We start from the raw sequence: 8,481 nt of genomic DNA on the forward strand, positions 1-8,481 counted from the left end.
AGTTGCTCTGTGGCATGTGGGATCTTCCCTGACCAGAGTTCGAACCTGCATCCCCTGCATTGGCAGGTAGATTCTTAACCACTGTGCCACCAGGGAAGTCTGGCCAACTCTTTAAATTACTGTTTAAGGCCAACTTTTGTTATTAAAATATCAGTTTAAAGCTAACAGTCTCTGTTTACTAATATACATTTAAAGATGTATCTTCAGAGGCAAATAGTAGAAAATCAGGAATATTTCTGAAGAATGCTAGTCAAACAGCCCGACTTTTATCTAAAAACCTCACATAGTACATCTGTTAGCTGATGTGGTTGAGCAGATATAGTTTCGTGCAGCCCTGGGAGGGACTTCATGTTGGTGTCAAGTTTCAATCCATCAACAGTTTGTATGCCACCTTCCTCCTAGCTGAATTCTCAGCCAACTGAGAGACAAACAAGGAGTTATTACAGATAAAGACTAGGTTGGAGGACATAGCTTCGTAAGCAGTAAAAATAACAAACCCAGAGAATTAGTTAGACGCACCACTCTGCCACGACTCCCTGGGCAACTTCATGTCCACTTCCCCTACCCCACAGGGAGCCTTTATTGCTAAGTTTGTTTTATTTCAGAAAACGTATCAGAACATACACTCTCTGGACAGGTAGACTCCTAGAAGAGAAAAGAAGTATGAATTGACCCAGGTATGCCCAAAATATGAGGGGAGAAGTGAGTAAAGAGACAGAGAAGGGTCCTATTCCTAAATATGAGAGGAGAAGTAAAGGGGCAGAGAAGTGTCAGTACTTTTGCTCCGTTAGAAGATACCTCTTCATTGAAGGACACATTACGTGTTGGAAATACATTCATTTCTAACATTTGGGGAGAAAGAAAAGGGATTCTTGCCAGAGAAATTTCCTAGAGACTTATAGCACTTGCATCAATAGTCTAGAAAACTTCGAGAAAGAATCTTTCTCTTCTACCATCTCTGAAATAATCCAAAGATCACCCTAATTCTTTTTTTTTGGCTGCATCGGGTCTTTGTTGCTGTGCATGCACTTTCTCTAGTTGCGGTGAGCGGGGGCTACTCTTTGTTGTGCTGCACGGGCTTCTCATTGCGGTGGCTTCTCATTGCAGGGCACAGGCTCCAGGCTCACGGGCTTTAGTAGTTGCAGTATGCGGGCTCAGTAGTTGCGGCACGCGGGCCCCTAGAGCACGTGGGCTTCAGTAGTTGTGGCTTGTGGGCTCTAGAGTTTAATGTCCCCTGCCTTGGCAGGCGGATTCTTAACCACTGCACCACAGGGAAGTCCTTATCACCCTAATTCTTGAGTTTGCTTTGTGGATAGCTACACCCTTGCCTTAATATTTATAATTTCCTATTGACGGTGTCTGGTTTGAAAAAGATTGGCAGTTAACAAAACAAGGCACAACTAAAACTATGACCATATCTGTAAGGTGTATATGAAATCGAAGTGCCCATGTTGGAACTTGTATACTTAAATCTTATTCTTTATTGTTTCAAATTAAAGACCCTCCTTCCCCAATACCAACATGAAAATAGAAACATCCACGTGAGAAAATCTAAGCATGGCAGTCAGAACCAGAATTTAGGGTAGATTCTGGAGCAGTGTTACATGCAGCATGAATTTGGTGAATGAGGTTAGAAGATCAGATCCCAGTTGACCACTAGGACTCTTCTCAGCTAACTGCTGAAAATGTTGTAGATCCCATGTTGCTCTGTTCTATTCTCAAGTTATGACTGCACATTTGATTTAAAAGTTTAACCTAAACTTTGATAATTTATATACAATCATTGACTAATCTTAGCTGGATCCAGAGTGTAGCCTATCACTCTATATTTAAAAGAAAAAAAAAAGCACAGCCCTTTACTTACCCCAAACTATGCATGTGTTAGTTTACCAGGAATTTTGTCTGAAATTTTTATAGCTTCCTTCCGTATAAATTTCAAGTTTAGACGTTCCTGAAAAATCAGAGCATTGAGTCTCCTTATTGTCATGTTGTGGGTAAATTTTTCAGGAACAGCATACATTTATTTGAGCTTTTATTGATTCTTATACCTAGACCTTTAATTCCTTGGATAGGAATCATTTACACCACTCAGGGATAATCATTGTCTTAATGTTGACATAGATCCTTCCAATTATAATACATCTTTAATTTTTCTTGAAGTGTTGATTGCAAAGGTATATTAATTAAAGTTATAGATTTTATGATACTGTATCAAGAGTTGTTTTATTTTTTCCCCTAAGAGAAGATAGCTGAGGAGGAAGCTTAGCAATATTTTCTCTAAATCCTTTACAGGCTAAAACAACTGGAGCCATGCTCTACATCCTATAATTTTGGACCTTAATAATTAGCCTATGTGTTAGATGCAAAATTATCTATCTGGGAAAATCTTACCTTTGTACAGTGGTTCTACTTTTGGAATGGAAGTCTATTCATACAACTGCTTCTCAACTTTCATAAGAATATGTCAACATTTCTCTCAGTTTGTCTGTTAAAGTAACGAGAGAAAATCTGTATTCAGACTCACTACTATTTTGATAAAACATCAAAACTCAGTTGAAAATAGTATTTTTGAGAGGTTATCTGAAGAATATATAGTCCATTTCATTTGTCTAGAAGTCTTAAAATTTAACTTTGGATTAAGTCAGATATCAGCTGAGAATTGACTTTTGAGTTTAGCAAATTCTGACCTCAACAAGCACACTTTAAGTGGAATGGTGGGGATTAAAGCCCGATTAGAATGGGCTCAAGGGAGAAATTTTAGATGAACCTAAACAACTCTGTTTTGTTTTGTTTTTGTCTTTTATTTGCTGATAAAATCTTGGACATAACAAATGCTGTATAATATTGGTTGAATGAATAAATGAATATCTCTAAGTATTTATCTAAAAGGAATCCCTGATAGTGGAATTGCTAGGTTTGATGGCATACCCATTTAAAATCTGATAGTTTCTGCTGAATTCTCCTCTAAAAAAGAATGGACAACTCTTTAGAGAAAATTTGCAGTAAGTAGGAGAGATCTGGAAAGAGAAATAGGGTTAAGAGATTTTGCGGGGGAGGTTATTTTGGGGGGAAATAATACCATGGTTCTCTGCTGATGCAAAGAATCCAGTAGATAAGGAAACATTGATGGTATGAGAGAGGACGTAGATTTATTAGTGCAGTGCTTTGGGAAGTTAAACAAAGATGAGACCTAGTGCATTGGCCTTAGCTAGGAGCTCAGCTGTAATGGAGGAGAAGGTAGAGCATGTGGGAATGGGAATGCTGGTATCTTATTCTGGTGTACGGGAACATCATAATTTATTTAACAAGTTTAGTAACTGCCATAAGTTTTTCACTTTCAGGAGCTCTGAGGTGAAAATCCTTTCATCCTTGTATGCCATGTGAATGTCTTTAGCATCTAAAGGATAAATCTCTAGAAGCTGTATTGCTGGGTCAAAGGAAAAGCATATTTAAAATTGTAAAATATGTTGCCAAATTCCCATTTAAAACACTGTTCCAATCCACACTGCTACCAGCTGTGGTGAGAGGGCCACTTCCCCATCCCTACATCAAAGTGAATTTTACCATCTCTTTAGTTTTGGTTGATCTGGTAGGTGAAAAATGGTATCTCTGTTTTGGTTTTGTGTATTTGGGGATATTCTTTCTCTTTTTTCAATTTCTGGGTGGCTTTTAAAAACATCTTATTGAGACATGATACACATACCATAAAATTCACCCATTTAAAGTGTACAATTAAATGATTTTCAAAGTTCATATATGTTATATCATGTATCAGAATTTCATTCCTTTTCCATAATATTGCATTACAGGTATATACCATCTTTTTTTTAATCCATTCATAGTTTGATTTGTTTCATTTTTGACTATTACGAATAATGTTGCTATAAACATTTGCATACAACTTTTTGTGTGGGCATATGTTTTCATTTTTCTTAGATATATACCTTGGAGTAAAATTGCTGGGTCCTATACTAACTCTATGTCTACTATTTGGAAGAACTGCCAGACTTTTCCAAAGCAGCTGCAGCATTTTAAATTCCTACAAGCAATGTATGAAGGTTCCAATTTCTCCATATCCTTGCCAACAGTTGTTATTGTCTGTCTTTTTTAGTATTGCCATCCTAGTGGGTGTGAAGTGGTATCTCATTGTGGTTTTAATTTGCATTTCACTATTGGTTTGTAATGTTGAGCATCTTTTCATATGCTTACTGGATATTTGTTTATCTTTAGAGAAATATTTATTCAATTCTTTTGCTCATTTTTTATGGGTCGTTTGTCTTTTTATTATTGAGTGTAAGAGTTCTTTATATATTCTGCATACCAGTCCCAAATCAGATATTTGATTTACAAATAGGGTTGTCATCACTTTCCTGATCGATTTACTTGCATTTTTTATTTTTATTTTTTAGCAGTTTTGTAGTTTTATCTTTTAGGTCTATGATGCATTTTGAGTTAGTTTTTGTGTATGGTGTAAGAAAGTGGTCCAACTTAATATTTTTGCATGTGGATATCCAGTTATCCCAGCATCATTTATTGAAAAGACTATTTTTCCCCACTGTATTATTTTGTCAAAAATCAAATGACCATATACATAAGTATTTATTTCTGGACTCTCAGTTCTATTCCATTGACCTATATATCTGTCCTTCTGGCAGTATCACATTGTATTGGTTACTGTAGCTGTGTAGTGAGTTTTAAATTTGAGAAACGTGAGTTCTACAACTTTGTTCTTACTTTGAAGATTCTTTTATTTATTCTGTGTTCATTTCAGTATGAATTTTATGATCAGGTTTTTAGTTTTTGCAAAAAAGAAAGCTGGGAATTTTTAGGGATCATGTTGAATCTGTAGGTCAATTTGGGGAGTATTGCCATTTTCACAGTATTAAGTGTTCCAGTCTATGAACCTGAGATGTCTTTCTGTCTGTTTAGATCTTTACTTTTTTTTAACAGTGTTTCCTAGTGTTAGGTCTACGAGTCTTGAACTTATTTTGTTAAATTTATTCCTAAGTATTTTATCCTTTTAGATGGTCTTGGAATGTAATTAATTTTAATTTCATTTTCTTATTTTTCATTGCTAGTGTATAAAAATACAATTACTTTTTATATATTGACCTTGTATCCTGCAACTTTGCTGAACACATTTAGTGGTAATCATGTGTATGTTTGTGTGTGTGTGTGTGTGTGTGTGTGTGTGTATGTATTCCTTAGGATTTTCTATGTGCAAGATCATGTCATCTGATAATAAAGATCATTTTCCTTTTTCTTTTTCCAATTTGTATGTCTTTTATTTCTGTTCCTTACATAATTTCCTTTGTAAGAATTTCCACTACAGTGTTAAGTAAAGTTGCAAGCGAGAACATCCTTGTCCTGTTACTGATCTTAGGGGCAAAGCATTCAGTCTTTTACCTATATGTATGATGTTAGCTGTTGGTGTTTCTATTTTTTTATTTTAATTAATTTATTTTTGTCTGCGTTGGGTCTTTGTTGCTGTGCGTGGGCTTTCTCTAGTTGCGGCTAGTGGGGGCTACTCTTTGTTGCGGTATGCAGGCTTCTCATTGTGGTGGCTTCTCTTGTTGCGCAGCACGTGGCTCTAGGCACGCGAGCTTTAGTAGTTGTGGTACATGGGCTCAGTAGTTGTGGCTCGCAGGCTCTAGAGCACAGCCTCAGTAGTTGTGACCCATTGGCTTAGTTGCTCCACGACATGTGGGATCTTCCCCGGGCAGGGCTCAAACCCGTGTCCCCTGCATTGGCAGGCAGATTCTTAACCACTGCGCCACCAGGGAGGCCCCCTGTTGGTGTTTCATAGGTGCCCTTCATCAGGTTGAGGAAGTTCCCTTCTATTCCTAGCTTGTTGACTGTTTATCATGAAAGGGTGCTGGATTTTGTCAAATGCTTCTTTTGCACCATTGGTATGATTATGTGGTTTTTGTCCTCCTTCCATCAACATAGTATATCATGTTGATTGATTTTCATATGTCAAAACAATCTTGCATTCTTGGGTAAATTCCAGTTGGCACTTGGTCGTGGTCTTTCATCATTTTTCTTTGTTGCTAGATTTAGTTTGCTAATATTTTGTGGAGGATTTTTGTGTATACATTCGAAAGGGATGTTGACCTGTAGTTTGGGGGTTTTTTTCCTTATGATGTCATTGCCTAGTTTTGGTATCAGTTTTGGTATCTGTGATCTCATAGAATGAATTGAGAAGTTCCCTCCTCTCCTATTTTTTGCAAGTTTATTAAGGATTGATGCTAATTTTTCTTTAAATGTTTGGTAGAATTCATTAAGGAAGGCATCTGGTCCTGGGCTTTTCTTTGTGGGAATTTTTTTTTATTTTTATTTTTTTATTACTAGATCAATCTCTTCAGTTGTTATAGGTCTGTTCAGATTTTCTATTTCTTCTTGAGTCAGTTTGATAGTTTGATTTTCTAGGAAATTGTTCATTTTGTCTAAGTTGTTGACAACACTAATTTGTTGGGGTATGGTTATGCATAGACTTCTCTTTCTTTTTATCTCTGTAGGTTTGGTAGTGATGCCTCCTCTTTCATTCCTGATTTCAGTAATTTAAGTCTTCTCACTTTTTTCTTGGTCAGCCTAGCTAAAGGTTTGTCAATTCTGTCGTTCTTTTCAAAGAACCAATTTTCGGTTTCATTGTTTTCATTCTGAAATTCAGGCTAACAGAGCAGCCTTTATATGAAACACTGCTGGATATAGGGTGGCGGAAGAAAAATGGCAAAACATGTGCTGATTCCGTATATTTTTGCCTGAAATCAACATAGATCACTTTCATTCATATTTCACCAGCCAAAAGCAACATACCCATGTTAGACTTCAGTGGGGTAAGATAATGGAATTCTCTCCAGGGAGGGCCAGTGACTATTAATGAACAATAACATAATCTGACACACTGCCTTTCCTTAGTGCCTTTAGTTGCTTAGGTTTGGTTATTCCTGAACCCAACTTTATTCTCCAAACGGGTGTCTTAAATGGGGACTAGGAGATATCATAATAGTAATAATAATAGAATCTAATGTTGAGTGATTATCATTTCCCATACATGCGTCCTTTGCATGTATTTTTGCATTTAATCCTCACAACAGCGCAGTGAGGTAGTGATTATTTTTATCCCCACTTTATAGATGAGGAAACTGAACAATAGAGAGATTAAAGGCAAGTAGTTGAGATTCAAACTCAGGTCACTTTAATTTTAAAATACATGTTTCTACTTTAATATGTGGTTAAGTACATAGATTCTGGTGATAAACTGACTAGGTTCAAATCCTGGCTTATGCCAGATACTATTTTTTGGCCTTGGGCAAGTTTTGTTACTTCTCTGTTTCTCCATCTGTAAAATGGGGATATTAACAGTACCTACCTCATGGGGTTTTTGTAAAGTTTAAATATAGAAATTGATGTATGTGGAGTGCTTGTGTTTAGAACAGGGCTTGGTATAAAAAGGAGTTTGCTATTATTAGAAGTATTAGTATTATTACTACTATCACTATTATCATTATTTAGCAAAGATTTGGAAAAAGCTCCACTGGTTATCCTGCTTTCTTCCTTCTGTTCCCTGCTTCTTAATCCCCTTTGAGAATTACCATTCTAGACTTTTGTTCCCACCTTATATTTATCTATTTTTGGACTAACACTTCACCAACATGGAGGGTAACTGTAGGAGTACCATTGTCTTCAACCCAGCTGTATATCTCTGCTTCCCAGAACTTCCCTGCTGGTCACTTTTATATTCATAGTTTATTATTTATACTCCTACTTTATATTTATTTGGGTGCACAGCAATGATCTGCAATATAGAAATAAACTGCCTAGGGGGAGGCAATCATTATTATTGGCACTGCTTCTTGCTACATGACTTTGCTGATCATTTCTTCCAATTAATTCTTTAAAGTTGATGGTTTACTGTGGTTTAATTTTGGATACAACGTATTAAATTTTTTCCCTGTAAAAATCATGACACAACCAAGAAAGCACAGTAGCAAACTGTTCGTGGCATAGATCTGTCTATTGGTCATCAGCCTTTTAAAAACCAGATACTGTTTGAGAAGGGCCTGATTGGCTAGTTGTGTCATAGCAAAGTGTGTGCAGTTCTTTTTCACGTGGGCTAAAGAGAACTAAGCAATTCATTCTCAGTTTTAGTGCTTAAAGTAGAATGGAACAGAATGACTTGTAGGCAAGTTGGAATCTGTTTCATTTACCATCCCCCTCAAATTTATATTTTTCTTTTAAGAATTTATTACATAAAGCAGAAGGATAAACGATCCCACTTCCTTATTTGTCCACTTGATACAATACATAGACTTCAAGTGCTGGTTTTTTTTTTTTTTTTTTTTTTTTTCCTTTCGTTATGCGGGCCTCTCACTGCCGTGGCCTCTCCCATTTGCGGAGCACAGGCTCCGGACGCGCAGGCTCAGCGGCCATGGCTCACGGGCCCAGCCGCTCCGCGGCATGTGGGATCTTCCCGAAACG

Source organism: Lipotes vexillifer, unplaced genomic scaffold (genome assembly GCF_000442215.2).
Source record: "Lipotes vexillifer unplaced genomic scaffold, Lipotes_vexillifer_v1.1 scaffold529, whole genome shotgun sequence".
NCBI classification, from domain to species: domain Eukaryota; kingdom Metazoa; phylum Chordata; class Mammalia; order Artiodactyla; family Lipotidae; genus Lipotes; species Lipotes vexillifer.